Source organism: Porites lutea, chromosome 5 (genome assembly GCF_958299795.1).
Source record: "Porites lutea chromosome 5, jaPorLute2.1, whole genome shotgun sequence".
In the NCBI taxonomy this organism is placed as follows: domain Eukaryota; kingdom Metazoa; phylum Cnidaria; class Anthozoa; order Scleractinia; family Poritidae; genus Porites; species Porites lutea.
Window position 1 is genome coordinate 17,285,522 of NC_133205.1, and position 19,685 is coordinate 17,305,206.

Here is a 19,685-nt window from a genome sequence, read left to right on the forward strand (position 1 = left end):
CTTTAACCTCGCGTGTGCAGTGACTTTCTCATTTTACTTAATTGTACTGCTAATAGTAAAGTTACCAATAGAAGCCAGCACAATTACTTTAATTTGTTTAGTTAGAGCAGCATTTAGGCATTTAACATCTTGAAGCACAATTTTATGAAAGACACATTGGTCTAATGCAACTAAAAGCCAATTAACGGTCCTTACTAGAGGTATAATAGCGTATAATTTCACGTTGGTAGCTGTCAACCCTAATAATAATCAAATACAATTCAGGGGCACCCAACGAGGATACAGTTCAAAACCACTTAACATAGCATTGTTGAACGTATTTTAGTATTTAAACGGTAGATATAGGCATATTTTTATCCCCTTAAAACTTTTCATCTGTTCGGATTTCCCAGCTGAAAGTCTAGTGATCCGAAAATTATAGGGATCAAATCTTACCTTTTCGAAAATTTCAGCCAGGAAAAGGCTCCCGAAAATTCTAGGTGGCCTTTTTTAGGGTAAATATCCGTTTAAAATGGGTAATTATACCATTTTGTAGATGTCCGAAAATCCTAGGAGAGGCAGGCATGCAAGAAATTTTACAACAAATGTTCCGAAAATTCTAGTTCCCAAATCGTCTTCCGAACAGATATTTTCCCGAAAATTGCCGTTGGGTGCCCCTGACAATTTGACTTATTGCCCTAATAGCAAGTCCATACAAGATGTCCCAGCATCACCATCCAATTTGTTCTTCACTTCCTTAAACAAAGTACAGCCTCACTGACAAAAAAGATCGAGTTGTGAAAATGAAATCAGTACTATTATCTGTCTTGTTCATCGCTCTTCTCCTAGTGTCCCTCGGACCCGACGGATCTGACTGTTTCGACGCATCACCAGCTGCAGGCAAAAGGAGCGAGGTAAACAACAATCGATAAAAATTAAACGTTCTTTAGAAATATTTTGGTATCCTTATGACCGCACATTGAAGGTGCTCTTAGTATCACGATATACAATGATGAAAAAATTCTAATTTTTTGTTGGAAGCATGCCCTTATTTACCTTCTTTTTTTGCCAGAGAAAGGTGATCAGCTATCGACGAAGAATGTGCGAAGCTGCACGGAAATTGGACTGTTACCGGGAGATGGAGCTGAAAGACGATTGAGAACCAACAGAAAACAAGCGCAAGAGTTTATAGCGGGGCTCCCACGCGCGCGAAGCGCGCGTGGGACAGAGCCCCATACCCATAGATTATGGTCAACCTCTTTTCCTTTGGTTGTCACGTGATTGACCGAGCGTACGTACGTACGTACGCGTCTACGGATTGTACGGGTGGGGTAGGGGAGACTATCAAAAGGAAGGGAGGGGTGTCTCAGGCATGTCTTGCCAAGTCCACATCTTTTACGTTGGACATTCACAATATGGTCAATTGACAGCTGTCAAAACAGGATAGCCACTGACCAGTATCCCATGACCATATCGCGAGCTCAACTCATTGAAGTGACGTGATTTATTTGGAAGCTGTCCGCTGACCAGTTAATAACTTTACTAGATTGCGATCAATGCTCAGTCTCATACTTTCTAGCTAGTTTGGGATCGGAGCACAGGAAAACTGATACACGTCAATGTTGTGATCCATTGACAGCTGTCAAAACAAGGTATCCGCTGACCAGTATCACTTGACTATATCGCGGGCTCAGGTGTCGACCCATGGAGGTCAAGTGTTTTTTTGAAGTTATCCGCTGACAAGGTACTGGTTTTCAAATGATCGCAGGCTCAAGTTTAATTTTTTTTTAAATTCATATGAAATATGTTGTGTTTACGTGCCGCACAATTAAAATTTTGATTTCAAACTGACCTCGGACGCGAAAATTCAGCCAGCTGCTACAGGCAGGGAAGACAGTTTCTTTTGGCTTTTCTCGCCATGTTCACGCGTTGGTCACGCTCTACGTCCAATTTTTATGCTCTGATTGGTCAAAATTTGACAGATGAGTTCATGCGGAAAATTTATGCAGCATCTTGAATCTTGTTTACTTTGACAGCTGAAGCTGACAGAGTTTTGTGTCAACTTGTGATGTTTTTAACTTTCTTTTTCCACTGGATGTACAAAATGAAATTCAGCTGCTATCAGGAGTCTTCTGTTATTCATGGCCAGTTTGTTTATTGGGTTTTTGATTGAGTCAAAGTCGGAAATCCGATTTCGGATGGCATCGTTTTCGTTTTCATCTTGCTTAATGCGTAAGAGGGTTACAAAGTCTGAAGCGATACTGGCGTTACTTGATACCTTTCAGGAGCTGCATCTCGAGTGGTAAGCCTAAGTAATTATTGTATTTGATGTTTGTTTTTTATTCCTAATTTAATGAAGTCGAGCGTAGTTGATGCGGCTATTTTGTTTACGCACTTTTGTAATATTTGAGACAATGATCTGACCGAGTATCAGGTTTGTTATAAGCTTACAGATCTTTAAAAAGCCTTTAGACATTTTCTCACCGCAAATAGAAAGAAAACGTTTCAAAGAATATTTCGTTATAATTCTGGCTGTAAAAGAAAGGTTTGAGCGGTTTTCTTGCCTCGAGTTCGTCTTTGAAAAAAGCAAACACCGGGAAGCCGGCTTAAAACATAAACTTCAGCTTTAAGCTCGAAGACTCAGGATTTTTAGAGACACTTTAATACTTGTCTTCCTGAATGAAAATTGTCGTCTCTGTATAAGTTGTACAGAATTATATTTGTTTTATTGACTGTTAGTACTCTCTCTTGTAATTTCAATCGTTGTGCCGATTGTTTTCAGTCGTTCAGTAAACAACGTTTCCCGGAGTACTCAAAATTCCGCGCGTTAAACCGTTTTAAAATAAAAAATAAACATAATAGATTCTTTATTATGTTGGAGCGTAACTCTGTTAATGTTCGTTCAAATACTCCACACTGCTAGCACTGTAAAAGTCAGAACCGGCTGGCCGTATAGATGATTTTGAAAATTTTTTCAACGGTTTACGGCTAAAGCCCACGCGTGCTTCGATCGTCCTGAAGAGCAATTTGTATCGCAATATTGTGAAATACTGCATTCTGTTTTCCGGGGTCTGTATGATAAAAACAGTGCCTCAGAGTACTGTTTCACCTCAGATGTGATGTATAAATGATATAAAAGGTTGGTTTACACGCACCCAGATTTGTTGGCAAGATTTTGTAAAATAAACTTGTCGAACGCAAAAAATTCGGCCGGAATGTTTTTTCCAGGCCTAATTAATCTACTGTGATCAAGAGCCAACTCGATGTGAGATTTGGTTCACTCTTGGGCTGTTTGCAAATTACTTTTTGTAAAATCACTTAGCCTTTCCCTGAAAAGTCACACGAATGTGCTCTATAGTTAACTGAATTTTGGAATACCATTTTATTGTTTGATTTAAATTATAAATTTATTAATGGCAGCCTCGCTTTTAGCCCTGGCTAAATCTATATATTAGTATAAAAGTCCTCGCTCTATATATGGAACTGCGTTTACCTCAACGACGAGCCGTTTTTGATGTAATTTAAAGTTAAACTATGCAAATGTTCGAGGTGAAAGCGAACTGAATAAAATGAAATGTTATTTGACACTTGCAGAAATTGTAAATTGTACTGTGGTGGTAATTGCCAGGCGAAAAATATAAACAAGTAATCGGACAGGAAAGGGCAGAGGATGATGAAGGGGAGGATAAGCTAGTTGGTGACTGCGGCGAAAGGTCGACTCCATCCGGAATACGCCCTGAAACAGTTAGGCATGATCATTTCCGACATTCAATTAACAATGCTAACTTACAATTAATGAACACTATCAAGATAACCCAATCGGAACATTTAACAAAATTAATGAATGACTCTGAATATTAGTGCATCTATTTCGTTGCCTTTTTCTCAGCAATTCGCTTATATCATCTTCAAATAGCCGTTAACTCGTTCCTTATTTCTTTGCGTTTACTCATGTATTGACTGCCGTGCCGCTGCCTAGAAACAGAGGACACATTGGCCTATTGGGATTTCTTATATGACGTTGATAACAGAATTAAATTATTCTGCAGATTAACAGATTTAATTCATACTTCAATTTCTTAATATAAGATATTCGCAATTACTGAACAGATAATTTCAGCTTGAAGTTTAGGATCAGAGACTGTATCTTACTTTTCAGCTATTGGAGAGAGATGAGAAGCAGTGAAAACAGAAAATGAATTCGTTTTGGCTTTGATCACATCTACAATTACTTAAAATCTTTATCATCTATAATGATTTCACGTTTTATTTAGCAGCCTCAACGAAATAAAAACCATAAGGCCCAGCTCTTAGAAGTTCATCTTTTAAGTTCATATCAATCTCTTAAAAAGGCATAATCCTCTTTACATCCTCTTTTTCCAGATTTCGATAAAATTGTTATCAATTTGAAATATATATTTCGGTTTCAGCTTGCAAGGCGCGCGTTTGCTTAGCAGGCGTCTATATTCAATAGACATTGGAATTTTACATGTGGGAGGTAACGGAATCAAGAGTTCTCGCTATTTTACAGGGCACGTTTCTGGTATTTAGTGGCTTTTAAAACTGAGAAAGCTGCCGGTATAATAGCTACACAATTTCGTCTCCCTTGCAAAGGAACAAGAGAAAATATACAGAGGTAGCGTGCAAAGAAACTTGTGTCCGATAGCCCAGATATTTTTGCTCTTAACTTGCCCAACGGGCCAGTGCTGTTTTTTGAGGAAATTCAAATTACAGAAGGATTGTGGATCAATCGTGCTAATCAAAAAGGGTTTGGGGGCTAGCTGAAATGACTTGTGGGTTTTTTTTAGTACATGCTAGCTACTGCTTGCCCGAATGGCAGGCTGTAAAACTGACTTCCTTTCACTGGACGAAAAAACGGATTTTCCTAAGTTTGCTAGTTGAGCAAATCTATTGTAAATTTAGGGTACTAATGTTGCTACTTATTTGTTCTTGGTGCAAATTTTGTTCGAAAGTAAAAGTTTACTTTTCTGCAAGGGTGGCGTAAATGTGGCGTAAATATCAAGTTTACGGATATTTTGTTTCACTTTTGCTCCCCATAGTAAATTTGGTGTTTAGATTCAAATTTGCCGCCATTTTGTTCTCTGTGTGAAAATCGAACGTCAAAAATGAATGTTTGCTTGATATTTTCTGGCATAGCAAAGTTACTGTGTAAATTTATGGTTACTAGAGGCGTAAATTTAAGCAAAATATGATCAAAGAACTATCTTTACGACCACTTTACAGGGTCGTAACATGGTATATCCGGGACCCATTGATCCCTATTTTCTTGCCGTTATTTTGATCCCTGAGCCCCATTTTCCCAAAAATTTTGATCCCTGAGCCCTGATAAAAAAAATTGATCCCATCCATGTTTTTACACAAAATTAACGTAGACAACTTTGTTTATCTCCAAATATAGAATATAGAACATGCTAAAATGGGCTGATGAGAAAAAAATTAACTTTAATTTTTAGTGCAAGTTGTAGGTTCTATCAGAGCTTTAAAGATCAATATGAGTCCAACCTCTTTTTGTGCATTATTCTATTTAAAACACTTTAAATATAATGTTTGGCGATACTAGACAAATGATAAAACCTGATTTTCTTGAACGGGAGCTTCAGTAAGATACATAATGTAAGTTATTGTTAATTTATACATTATCAGTCGTCCACTTCCCTTTAAGTGTGGTACATCTTGAAAGATCTTGCGGTGGAAACTTGATTTTTTCAGATGTAACGTTCACCAAGGGCATTTACAAGGTTTATTTTCAGTGTTGCTCATACGAGCAAGGCCACCCGCAGGTTTATAAGCGAATCACAAGAAAGCGTTGGATTCAAAATTCGAATAAATACATTTTTAGTCAAACAGCAAACACAGCTAGCGCTAGTTGGTCCCCGGTTGAATTAACGGCACTGTAAGCTAAAGTTACTTCTGAACTAACTGGTCTTCCTCTAGCTTGTCCCGTACGAACGTCTGCTTGCCCGGATAACCTGTCCAGTTAATCAATGTCCGACCTGTGTGGGTCACAGATGTTTTATTTCCAAAGAGACTCTTGCAACCTAAAATTTCACGTCGGCCGTGTTACTGGTCTACAATATTGATGTTAATAAAGTGTGATACACTTAGGTGAATTTCTATCGTCACGGTGCCCAGTCTGGTATACAAGGGGATCTTCTTCTGAATGTTCCAGCCATTTCAAAACCCATGTGATCTTACAGGAATGCGTCACCGTTATAGTGGAGATCTTTTTAAAGAACTGCAAGGAAGAAAGGAATGATATACCTCTTGTAATTGTGCTTGAGAGCAACTACGTCGCCTTTTGAATAGATAATCTCGTATTCTTCGGCTGCGTCTTGAACTGTAGTTTGTCCTTCACTCCCTTGAACCTCATTCAGCAGATCGACTTCTCCATGTGCCGACGCATTCCTTCTGAACATAACTCAGAGCAAGTGGAAGTGTACCAGCCCTTTCTTTGGTCTTCCCTCTCGTTTGTTGCTGTCGTACTCCCCGTCCAAATTCTTTCGCAAAGCTCTGCAGTGCCTTCCTTTGTTGTTCCTTTCCCTCTGCGCTCGTTTCCTCGTCCATATCCTCCTTAAGGCTTACTCTTGCCGTGCGGCTTTCGAAGCCATTCCGGTGCCTTTGGAATGGCTTTGAGGACCGGTATAAAAGATAAACGAGAACAGTGACTAGGGGTAATGGGTTCATGATAACCGTCACGAATACAGACATTCCATGACCCCTTTGCCCACTATAAGAAAGTTAATGTTTGGTGTACTTGGTGTAGTTACTGTAGTTGGTGTAGTATATGTAGTTGATGTAGTATGTATAGTTTCAGTAGTTGGTGTAGTAAGTGTAGTTGGTGTAGTATGTGTAGTTGGTGTAGTATATGTAGTTGGGGTAGTATATGTAGTTAGTGTAGTTGGTGTAGTATGTGTGGTTAGTGTAGTTGGTGTAGTATATGTAGTTGGTGTAGTATGTGTAGTTGGTGTAGTATATGTAGTTGGTGTAGTTAGTGTAGTTGGTGTAGTATATGTAGTCGGAGTACTATGTGTAGTTGGTGAAGTAAGTGTAGTTGGTGTAGTATATGTAGTTGGTGTAGTTAGTGTAGTTGGTGTAGTATATGTAGTTGGTGTAGTATGTGTAGTTAGTGTAGTTGATGTAGTTGGTGTAGTTAGTGTAGTTGGTGTAGTATGTGTAGATGGTGTAGTATGTGTAGTTGGTGTAATATGTGTACTTGGTGTAGTATGTGTAGTTGGTTTAGTATATGTAGTTGGTGTAGTTAGGGTAGTTAGTGTAGATCGTGTAGTTGCTGTAGTATGTGTAGTTGAGGTAGTTTGTGTAGTTGGTGTAGTATATGTAGTTAGTATAGTATGTGTAGTTGGTGTAGTTTGTTTAGTTGGTGTAGTTAGTGTACTTGGTGTAGTTACTGTAGTTGGTGTACTATATGTAGTTGGTGTAGTATGTGTAGATAGTGTAGTTGGTGTAGTTGGTGTAGTATGTGTAGTTGGTTTAGTTTGTGTAGTTGGTGTAGTTGCTGTAGTTAGTGTAGTTGGTGTAGTTACTGTAGTTGGTGTAGCATATGTAGTTGGTGTAGTTACAGTAGTTGATGTAGTATGTGTAGTTGGTGTAGTTTACGTAGTTGGTGTAGTATATGTAGTTGGTGTAGTACGTGTAGTTGGTGTAGTATATGTAGTTGGTGTAGTTGCTGCAGTTAGTGTAGTTGGTGTAGTTAGTCTAGTTGGTGTAGTTACTGTAGTTGGTGTAGTATATGTAGTTGGTGTAATATGTGTAGTTGGTGTAGTATATGTAATTGCTGTAGTTGCTGTAGTTACTGTAGTTGGTGTAGTTACTGTAGTTGCTGTAGTTAGTCTAGTTGGAGTAGTTACTGTAGTTGGTGTAGTATGTGTAGTTGGTGTAGTTACTGTAGTTGGTGTAGTATATGTAGTTAGTGTAGTATGTGTAGTTTGTGTAGTATATGTAATTGGTGTAGTTGCTGTAGATGCCGTAGTTAGTGTAGTTGGTGTAGTTACTGTAGTTGGTGTGGTATGTGTAGTTTACGTAGTTGGTGTAGTAGCTGTAGTTGGTGTAGTATATGTAGTTGGTGTAGTTTGTGTAGTTGGTGTAGTTAGTGTAGTTTGTGTAGTATGTGTAGTTAGTGTAGTTTGTGTAGTATGTGTAGTTAGTATAGTTTGTGTAGTATGTGTAGTTGGGGTAGTATGTATAGTTGGTGTAGTATATGTAGTTGGTGTAGTTGCTGTAGATGCCGTAGTTAGTGTAGTTGGTGTAGTTACTGTAGTTGGTGTGGTATGTGTAGTTGGTGTAGTTAGTGTAGTTGGTGTAGTATATGTAGTTAGTGTAGTATGTGTAGTTGGTGTAGTATATGTAGTTGGTGTGGTGGCTGTAGTTGGTGTAGTTACTGTAGATGGTGTAATATGTGTAGTTGGTGTAGTATATGTAGTTGGTGTAGTTGGTGTAGTTAGTGTGGTTGGTGTAGTATGTGTAGTTGGTGTAGTATGTGTAGTTGGTGTAATATGTGTACTTGGTGTAGTATGTGTAGTTGGTGTAGTATATGTAGTTGGTGTAGTTAGGGTAGTTAGTGTAGATCGTGTAGTTGCTTTGGTATGTGTAGTTGAGGTAGTTTGTGTAGTTGGTGAAGTATATGTAGTTAGTATAGTATGTGTAGTTGGTGTAGTTTGTTTAGTTGGTGTAGTTAGTGTACTTGGTTTAGTTACTGTAGTTGGTGTAGTATGTGTAGATAGTGTAGTTGGTGTAGTTGGTGTAGTATGTGTAGTTGGTGTAGTATATGTAGTTGATGTAGTATGTGTAGTTGGTTTAGTTTGTGTAGTTGGTGTAGTTGCTGTAGTTAGTGTAGTTGGTGTAGTTACTGTAGTTGGTGTAGCATATGTAGTTGGTGTAGTTACAGTAGTTGATGTAGTATGTAGTTGGTGTAGTTGCTGCAGTTAGTGTAGTTGGTGTAGTTAGTCTAGTTGGTGTAGTTACTGTAGTTGGTGTAGTATATGTAGTTGGTGTAATATGTGTAGTTGGTGTAGTATATGTAGTTGCTGTAGTTACTGTAGTTGGTGTAGTTACTGTAGTTGCTGTAGTTAGTCTAGTTGGCGTAGTTACCGTAGTTGGTGTAGTATGTGTAGTTGGTGTAGTTACTGTAGTTGGTGTAGTATATGTAGTTGGTGTAGTATATGTAGTTAGTATAGTATGTGTAGTTGGTCATTACCAGAAATCGGCGACATTTTGCGCCCGCGAAGTATTTGGCACGCGGTTTCAAATTATCAAGATGGCGGCATGAAGAAAGCAGTACGTAGAAAAAACAAAGACTGAAATGACACACTATCAAAGGATCTGAATCAATTTCATTTCTTTTTTTAAGGTAGTCAGTACAAGGAAGAATAAAAAAGGAGAAATTAGAGTCCGGACTCCTGTTCGAATGGTGATTTTAGAGAGAAGAAACAACTTCCTTTCATTTGTGACTTGGCAGAGTAAAAATAATTGTCAAAAATCAGGGCCCACAGTACACTTAACCAGCAATATTCTTTTGTAAAAACATACATGAAGTACCTACCTGTAGCCAAAGATGGCGATCAAAACAAACTGGAGACAGAAGACTTACTTTTCACACGGAATAATAAGCGAAGTGGTGCTTTTTGTATCGCTTTTATCGCAGAAATGGATTTATTTTTCTCTCTTTTATGGATCAAGGATGATTTTTATCACGTTTTAAAGTTTGAACATCGATCGATGATTAGAGAGGTCGGCACCACGGATTCACATCAACGAAATGTTCTAAAATGTGGAGAGAAGGTAGGCACGTCTAAGCTTTTTTGAAAGAATTAGAGAGCTCAAGGAACCGTAACGGCCGTTCGTAAAATGTGTTGTTTGCGGCCCGTTGGCGAACTTTCGAGAGACCAAAACTACCGTAAATAATGATATGGTACGTATACTTTAAATTTAGAGGTCGGCAAGTGTCGTGTGTGCTACTTCAGATCTGAAATTTGCACTTCCTCAATTTTCTCCGTACATTTCTCTATAACGATCGGCGGCCATTCTTAGAGAGCGGAAGGTCTGGGTCGAGTCTGGGCGTCCGCCATTTTGTCTTAAATTTCTGGTAATGGTGTAGTAGATGTAGTTGGTGTAGTTACTGTAGTTGGTGTAGTTGGTGTAGTTTACGTAGTTGGTGTAGTAGTTGTAGTTGGTGTAGTATGTCTAGTTGGTGTAGTATATGTAGTTGGTGTAGTTTGTGTAGTTGGTGTAGTTAGTGTAGTTTGTGTAGTATGTGTAGTTGGGGTAGTATGTGTAGTTGGTGTAGTATATGTAGTTGGTGTAGTATGTATAGTTGGTGTAGTATATGTAGTTGCTGTAGTTGCTGTAGATGCCGTAGTTAGTGTAATTGGTGTAGTTACTGTAGTTGGTGTGGTATGTGTAGTTGGTGTAGTTAGTGTAGTTGGTGCAGTATATGTAGTTAGTGTAGTATGTGTAGTTGGTGTAGTATATGTAGTTGGTGTGGTTGCTGTAGTTGGTGTAGTTACTGTAGATGGTGTAATATGTGTAGTTGGTGTAGTATATGTAGTTGGGGTAGTTGGAGTAGTTGGTGTAGTATGTGTAGTATATGTAGTTTGTGTAGTTGGAATAGTTGGTGTAGTATGTGTAGTTGGTGTAGTTTGTGTAGTTGGTGTAGTATATCTAGTGGTTGTAGTTAGTGTAGTTGGTGTAGTTAGTGTAGTTCGTGTAGTTACTGTAGTTGATGTAATATGTGTAGTTGGCGTAGTATATGTAGTTGGTGTAGTATTTGTAGTTGGTGTAGTTAGTGTAGTTGGTGTAGTTACTCTAGTTGGTGTAGTATATGTAGTTGGTGTAGTATATATGTAGTTGGTGTAGTATATATGTAGTTGGCGTGGTATATGTAGTTGGTGTAGTATGTGTAGTTGGTGTAATTCGTGTAGTTGGTGTAGTTAGTGTCGTTGTTACACAAAACTACACCAAACTACACCAACTACACAAAAGTACACCAACCTACACCTACTACACAAAACTACCCCAACTACAGCTACTACATCAATCACAGCAACTACAGCTACTATACCAACTAAAGCTGCTGTATCAACTACACATACTACAAATACTACAAGTACTACACTAACTATACCAACTACACCAACTACACTAACTACACCAGCTAGAGCAGCTACACTAACTACACCAACTACAGCGACTACACTAATTAGAACAACTACACTAACTAAATTAACTACAGCAACTTCAACAATGGCTACAGTAACTACACCATCTACAGCAACTACACTAAGTACACCAACTACACATGCTACAGCAACTACGCTAACTACACCAACTACAGAAGCTACATCAACTACGGCAACTACTCTAACGACACCAACTACAGCAACTACACTAACTACACCGACTACGGCAACTGCACCAAGTACAGCAACTACAGCTACTACACCAACTACAGTAACTACAACAACTACGGAAGCTACAGGAACTTAACCAACCAGACCAACCACAGCAACTACAGCACCTACACTAACTACCCAACCTACAGCAACTACAGCTACTACACCAACTACACTAACTACACCAACTACACCAACTACACAAACTACGCTAACTACATTAACTACACCAACTACACCAACTTCATATACTACACCAACCACACATACTACACCAACTACATATACTACACCAACTACACATACTACACCAACTACATATACTACACCAACTACACTAACTACAGTAACTACACCAACTACACATACAACACCAACTACAGTAAGTACACCAACTACACATACTACACCAACTACATATACTACACCAACTACACTAACTAAACCAACTACAGCAACCACACAACTACATATACTACACCAACTACACATACTACACCAACTACACATACTACACCAACTACACATACTACACTAACTACACTAACTACACTATCTACACCAACCAACTACATATACTACACCAACTACACTAACTACACTAACTACAGCAACTTCACCAACTACAGCTACTACACCAACTACAGTAACTACAGCAATTACATCAACATTCTCATAGTGGGCTTAGTGGTCACTTAATGTCTCTGTATTCGTGACGGTTATCATGAACCCATTACCTGACAAGGTCTATAGCCCAAAGCGCCGAAAACATTTTTGTAGATTAATATCATTGTAATATTGTCACTAAACTCAGTAAATTTTGTTCAAAACAAAATAGCCACTGCACGAGTGAGATCTGACAAGAATAACGCATCCCCGGCCCAAAAATCAAATAGTCGACCCCTTACTGGTGGCCCTTCATGCTGAGTGCTATAATATATTAAAATGAATTCCTGCAGACTCTGCTACTTGTAGCTAGTATGCAACATTAATTCCTTTCACCCATTCAACCGTCTATTTTATATTTAAAAAAAAAACTAAAGAAAATAAACTATAAAGGGTTTGTTACTTTTATCTCACCGAGGTACGTCTTTGGTGTTCCTCTTATTTTCACTAATTTTACAGTGTAATTTCAGATTATTTATCATACAAGCAATTATCAGTTATACAGTAATGGAATGTGTCCTTTACTTTCCCGGCCCAATGCTGTACTAGTACTGGTAGGTGAACCGATCTCGATTTCTCATCAGAGTTCGAGATAACCCTAAACATCCATGCAATTAGAGCAGATGTATTAAATTGCGAGAAAGCATGTATTTTGCAACAAAGCGCGCGAATTCATTGTACTTGTATTCTACTTTTGACGTCCGTTCTAATTATTTAAGTACTTTTAAGGATTAAGTTACTGGTCAAAAAATACGAACCTCGATTTATAGTTGCCTTGTGACTTGCTTGAGGCGATGAGGCAATCGGGACCTATACAGTAAATTCCGCTTTCAATGAATCAGTTTGTCTGTTGTTCTGGCGGTATTGTTATGTTTGATCGGCCGAAAAACTCTATGCTTGGACCCTTGCAGGAGTAAATCAGTCAAGGAAGTACTTACTATACGTACCTTTCTCTGTCAGAGGATTTCTTTGTGTCCTTTTTCTTCTTCCTTATTTCTCGCCAAAAAAGATAAGTATAAATCGCTTTCTCTGCCCTCTGGCGTTGACAGCGCGTTGAGGAGTTGCGTTACAAACCGAGAAAAGTGACTTGAGGTTCATATTACGGTGCTCTCAACAATTAAATGAATTAAGAATATGATACCATGTTTTCGTCAAACAACCAGGATTTCGTATGACAGGAACATGCCGCCAGCCGGAAGCAAGAATAGGTAATGTACTTCGGCCAGGAAATTCTATGGACACAAACCTTATTATGCGGAAAAATATTGTGCTAAGAGATTCCTAGACCGTAAAATAAATCTGATCCCTGATTCGGGCTCAAAGCCTTGTGATCCCTGATCCCATTCTTCTGAGCCCTGAGCCCTTTCCTCTGAGCCCTGATCCCAGTCATATTTTGGGCTTTGGGCCCTGAGCCCATATACCATGTTACGACCCTGACTTTAACCAACGTTTGCACATTTACCAAACTTCACAGTGTTATTTCACGCAAGTTTTAATTTTCCATTGCCCCGTTTCAATCACCATCACATTCTTCTCAGAGTTTATCATATTACTTGCTGCAGCTGGTTATTTCGGGTAAGGCCATCCCCCCTTTTTTTTCGTTTAGCGTCGAATGCGTTTCCTGATATTGGGTCGGTGGCTCGGAAAAAAAAAAAATATCACAAGAAGTCTCGGAATAGGAGGCCCTGACGTGGGTGAACAAAATGCACAATATGTGAGAGGTTTGAACCCAGGAGTCATTTCAATAGTAGATTGCAGAGTTTCGTCGTCCGGGTGAATCACAGGAAAAAATAACGGATTCCCATTTTTGGATATTTTTGGGTATTTAAAGAATAACCACAAAAATCCCAAATTTGGAAGAGTGAGACAAGTCCCAATCTGGGAACTTGGTTGGGAATTCCCTGGTTGGGACTTGTCTCACTTTGCCAAATTTGGGATTTTTATGGGTATTCTTTAAATACCCAAAAATATCCAAAAATGGGAATCCGTTATTTTTTCCTGTGAATGTAGTCCTAAATGCACTCCATGGCAAGATCAGCCGCCATGTTTGTTGTTTCCCAGGCTTCCACGTGACTTTGGCACATGCGCGATTTGATTTACATTGTCACGTGCGGCTTTTGAACCAATAGAATAGTGTAAAATAAACTTTCGTTGAACAGTGCAAATTCACGCGGACTTAACAAGCAATACAGCGTTGCAAAACGAGTAGTTTGGTTATTTTCGGACAATAGAAAGCCTGTCTTTCTATTCAGCTGTTCTATTACGATTTATACCTTTGTTATTTTCGAGAGACAGTGATCAATTGCGATATTCTTCACATAAAGCCTGTTTCCAAGTCATCAACTCAGCTGGATTGCAGAAAGGTATGTTTTTCTTGATATCGTAGTTCGTATATTTACTTTGGTTTTCTAATAACTTTGCGTAAGCTTAAAACCTCAAAGATAAATCTTAAAATTTAAGATGCATGCACAGATATGCCATTGATTGATTCCTTTTTGTTTACTGCAGAAATAACTGTACTCTTTGTTGCGCATCGTCTTCATTAATGGAATAATCTTAAGTAGCCAGATCTTGAGCTGTGCAGGCAAACATTTCTTTTACACCAATATAAGTCGGTGATGTGACCTTAGCATGTCCATAATTCAGTAATTTGGCTTGTTGTACAGCTGAGTTAATATGTTAGATCTTTGGGGTTACTGTACTTTTCAGGTGACAGCACTTGACAAAGCAGTGGTCACTATAATTTATTATTTAATATTCTACTACATTTCAAATGACAAATGATTTTCCTTTTGAAATTTTTACAGTCAAAAACTCTTGTTTTACATCTATACATAATTATCGGTCAGTGATATTGTGAAATCTTAATTTGGTTCATTTTGCAAGTGACGGCATAAGTTTGCCAGATCTTGAAGCATATGTGTCATTCTGAGTGACCAGTGTATTATTGTTCCACATTTAAATGACAAATGATTCTTATTTCATAAATTGTACCATCCAAAACTCCTATGGTTTATACATATGGTTCAGTGATACTGTGAGATCTTAACTTTGGTTCATTTTGCGAGTGACGGCACTTGCCAGATCTTGGAGCCTACAGTATGTGTCATTCTGAGTGACCACTGTATTATTGTTCCACATTTAAATGACAAGTGATTCTTCTTTCATAAATTGTACCATCCAAAACTCTTATGGTTTATACATATGGTTCAGTGATATTGTGAGATCTTAATTTTGGCTCATTTTGCGAGTGACGGCACTTGCCAGATCTTGAAGCCTATGTGTCATTCTGAGTGACCACCGTATTATTGTTCCACATTTAAATGACAATTGATTCTTCTTTCATAAATTGTACCATCCAAAACTCTTATGGTTTATACATATGGTTCAGTGATATTGTGAGATCTTAATTTTGCATTTTGCGAGTGACGGCGTATGCCAGATCTTGAAGCCTATGTGTCATTCTGAGTGACCACCGTATTATTGTTCCACATTTAAATGACAATTGATTCTTCTTTCATAAATTGTACCATCCAAAACTCTTATGGTTTATACATATGGTTCAGTGATATTGTGAGATCTTAATTTTGGTTCATTTTGCGAGTGACGGCGTATGCCAGGTCTTGAAGCCTATGTGTCATTCTGAGTGACCACTGTATTATTGTTCCACATTTAAATGACAAGTGATTCTTCTTTCATAAATTGTACCATCCAAAACTCTTATGCGTTATAAATATGGTTCAGTAATATTGTGAGATCTTAATTTTGGCTCATTTTGCGAATGACGGCACTTGCCAGATCTTGAAGCATAAGTGTCATTCCAAGTGACCACTGTATTACTGTTCCACATTTTAAATGACAATACCTCATTATTTATACCTTTGTACAGCTCAATGATGTTGAGGGATCTTTGTTAGTTCATTTTGCGAGTAAATGCTTTGGCTTTATCATGCCAAATAACCACAATTATTAATAAATTATTGTTCTTGAGTCATGGCTGTGCTCTGTTAGAGCCTGGTGACCTGTGGGACACTATCAGTTCTCCTCTTGAATGACAGGGGAATTAATTTATTTCAGTTTTTATTTACACTTAAAAGAGTCTTAATGAAACAAATGCAGATTCAACAGAAAGAGGCATTTCTGCTCTCTACTTTAACCCCCGTTCCAAAAGCATATTATATATTTAATGAAAAAGTTAGTAGGAATAAAATGCAGGGAGAAATTTTTCTCACAAATATCCTCAAACTGTTCCTTTGATTAAGAGAGTGTTTTCAGCTTTTAGCATCGTGTCATTGTTCTGCAACCCAATCATTTACACTGAGTTTGAGCAGTCCATGCTTGTTTACCAACTGTTGGTTACTTGTTGGCTGCTAAATCATGGCTCTTCATTTTTCTTTCAGAAAAAAAATTAAAGGGCCAATATGCTTTGAGGGAGTCAACTAGCATCAGTTAGTCAGACAAGGACAAGTACCTTGCATGTATGTCCGTTGCATATATGTCATCAGAGGAGTCTTTGTCTGAAATAGCTGTAATCAGAGTGGCATAAAGGTAATTCTTCAGGTTCAGATGAGGACCTCCCAAACAGGGAAAATCTCTGTGTAAGGCCACTTTCCTGGCAGAGCATTGAGGTTAATGGTTTAATGGCCCAGTTGGACCGCAAAGTTGCATGGTGTCCAAGCCAATGAAGTGAAAATAATGGTAATAGAGCACACAGTGAGACCAGCATCAAACCAAGGAGCACCAGATGATGCTCCTGAGTTTGCTCTGGCACCCACCACTTACAATAGGAAAAGGAACTTGATCATAAGCGTAACACAGATAATTTTTTGAAGAACATTCAGAAAAGAAGAAGACATTTAAGATAAAAATTTACAAAAAATATAAAAACACTCAAGTTGAAGTTGACATGCATCATGATTCAGTTCCTTTTCAGTTAAGTTCCTAGAACCATATTTACAGTCAACTCCCTTTATAGCGGACACTGTAAGGACCTTAAGTTAGTGTCCTCTGTAGCGAGAGTCCGTAATAGCAGGAGTTTATTTCAGTCAAATGTCTGTAATTTATTTTTGTCCGGAATTTATCTGCTGTCCGTATTATCGAGGTGTCCGTTATAGTGGGGTGTCCGCAAGGCGAGAGTTGACTGTACTCAGTAGACAATTGCAAATTTTTTTGAGTTTTGGTGAAGACCTACAATGTAGTAAGTGAATATCCTTTGACACCCATGGGAAGGAGCCACATTAAAACTAGGTAAATTACCAAATCTCAAAGTGATTTGCCACAATCCAATGAAGATCTTGCCTGTGTTGCAGACACTCTAAACCTTCTGTATAGAGCATGCCGTCTGAGAATTAGTGCACAATATCATGTTTGAATCCCACAGGGTCACAAAGACATGCATGTATGTCAGCGTTTTGTGATTGGCTAGGTTCTTACGCTGTTTGTGATTAGTCCGATTTGAAATAAAGTGTTGACACAAAGTCACATAATCTCAATGACCTTTGTATGGTATGGTGGAGCCACAAACTTTCCCTTACCAGACAAATGTCTGCAAAATTTCCCATCTTTGCAGAGCTGTCCTTGTTAGTTTGCACCGAATCACTCTGTAACTTGGCAACTTTACTGAATTTTAAAAACCTTCCATCTAGTAGCCTGTAAATGCAGCTGTATTTTCAGTCGTCGTGTCCATTCACCCAACATATGTAATTGGAGATACATCTGCATCCACTTTCCGCAGTGGTGACAGATCCTAGGGCTACCCTAAGCACTGCCTTAAAAAGTGCCACTCCAAGGACTAAATCTAGCCAATACACCCCATAGTAGAGTAATTACTGGACTCCAAATGCCATCATCCTATTTTGTTCTTGGCATATTTTATGAAAAAAGAGTGCAGTTATGTTTTATGCAAAAAAAAATACCGTGTGTGATAACAAATTTTGATAAGCATGGCTTAAATTTTAATCACCTGCATGCCAATAACAATAATAATGATGATGAATTAAAGAAGTTCTACAGAGCTTTCATAGTGTATAGATTGTGTTTAGATAATTTGGATATTTAATCAGTCCAATACTGCAAGCAAAACAGCTGATCATGTGAATCAGAAAAAAATTGCTCAAATTTTTAGCAAATAATTTGATATTAGTAGAAAAAATAAAATGTAATAAATTATTTATGGTCATATAATAATACAAGAATTTCACCAAATCATATTATTTACAGTGATATAAAAATAATAATAATACAAGTATTTAACCAAATCAGTGGATAGCAGATTTGCTTTCATAACTTGAAAAGCTTTTGGCTACCTATAGGATGAGAGTAAAATTGGGGTGTCATTTCATGCTAGTTTTAGAAGTTTAGCAGTAAATGAAACACCTGTAAAATAAAATACATGTAATGCTAAAAAGGTGACAAAATTAACCTTATAAGTGTTTACTGCTGGGTAAAAATATATCAAAGTCGTACCCAATTCATAGAAATGCACAGAGCTTTCGCATAGTAACTCATTTTATTTACAAGAAATACTTTTATATAACTGATTTGGTTAAAAATGAATCACACAGATGTATCTCCCCTTGGGGTAAGTGAATAGCACTAGGTACACTATATAATATTATTCACTGCCTATTTTGGTTAGTGGATGATATTTATCAGATGAAAACAAGTTCTTATAAGTAATAATTAGAGGAATATCGCTTATCATAATAACTTGAGGCTAATTTTATTTCCCGTGGTTGATGTTCTGTCCATTAGTAAGGATGTCACATCTACATTGGGAGTGATGTGTACGTGTTGTCATCATACAACCATTTGCCAATAGTATCAATTGAATCTAGAAAGAGTATATTTGAAGTATACCACTCAAATGGAGTTACGTTTTACCTGTACCAACCTTAGATAATTATGAACTAGCTAGTGTTGACTTGCACTTTCAAACCCAATGTACATTCTTATACACTTATGAATTTAGATAGTCTCACATTGTATGTGCTTTTTATTTAAAGGCATATATTTTGTGGTAGATGCAGTGCCCTGCAGAGGCCAATGGAACTTTCTTTTAATTTATCTTGCTTTTTATTGTACAGTGTATATTAAAGATAATAAAGTCATTTTATTCCTGAAATTTTGTTTGGTGTCTAAATTGTTAGTCAGTCATTTATGGTAACAAATAAAAATAAGAAACATGTGGATAATGATGTTTTGATCAAATTTGCTATCTTGAGCGAAAATGTAAAAAAGTGATATTTTAATCAACTTTGTTTACCTTACTTAAAGTATGGAAAACTGCTATCATGGCAATATTTGCCATCCTGAGCAAAGATACAGAAGAACTGATATTTGATCAACTTTGCTACAATGGGGAAAAGTATGGGAAACTACTGTTTTGATCATATCTGCCATCCTGAGCAAAATTGAGAATAAAGTGGTATTTGACCAAATTTGCTACCCTGAACAAAACAGTGGCAAACGCCTATTTTGATCATATTTGCCACACTGAGCAAAGATACGGAAGAAGTGGTAATTTGAACTCATTTACTACACTGGGCGATACACAAATAACGTGAATTTTTGCTCAGATTTACTATCCTGGGCAAAAACTGTTGAAAAATGAGT

General features: G+C 37.7%; 1 long non-coding RNA gene across 1 annotated transcript in view; it reads left to right on the forward strand.

Annotated features, from left to right (window-relative positions):
• The window catches only part of LOC140937551 (uncharacterized), a 149,160-nt gene that overhangs the window by 83,576 nt on the left and 45,899 nt on the right, over positions 1-19,685 (forward strand). The gene's annotated exons all lie outside the window — the stretch shown is intronic.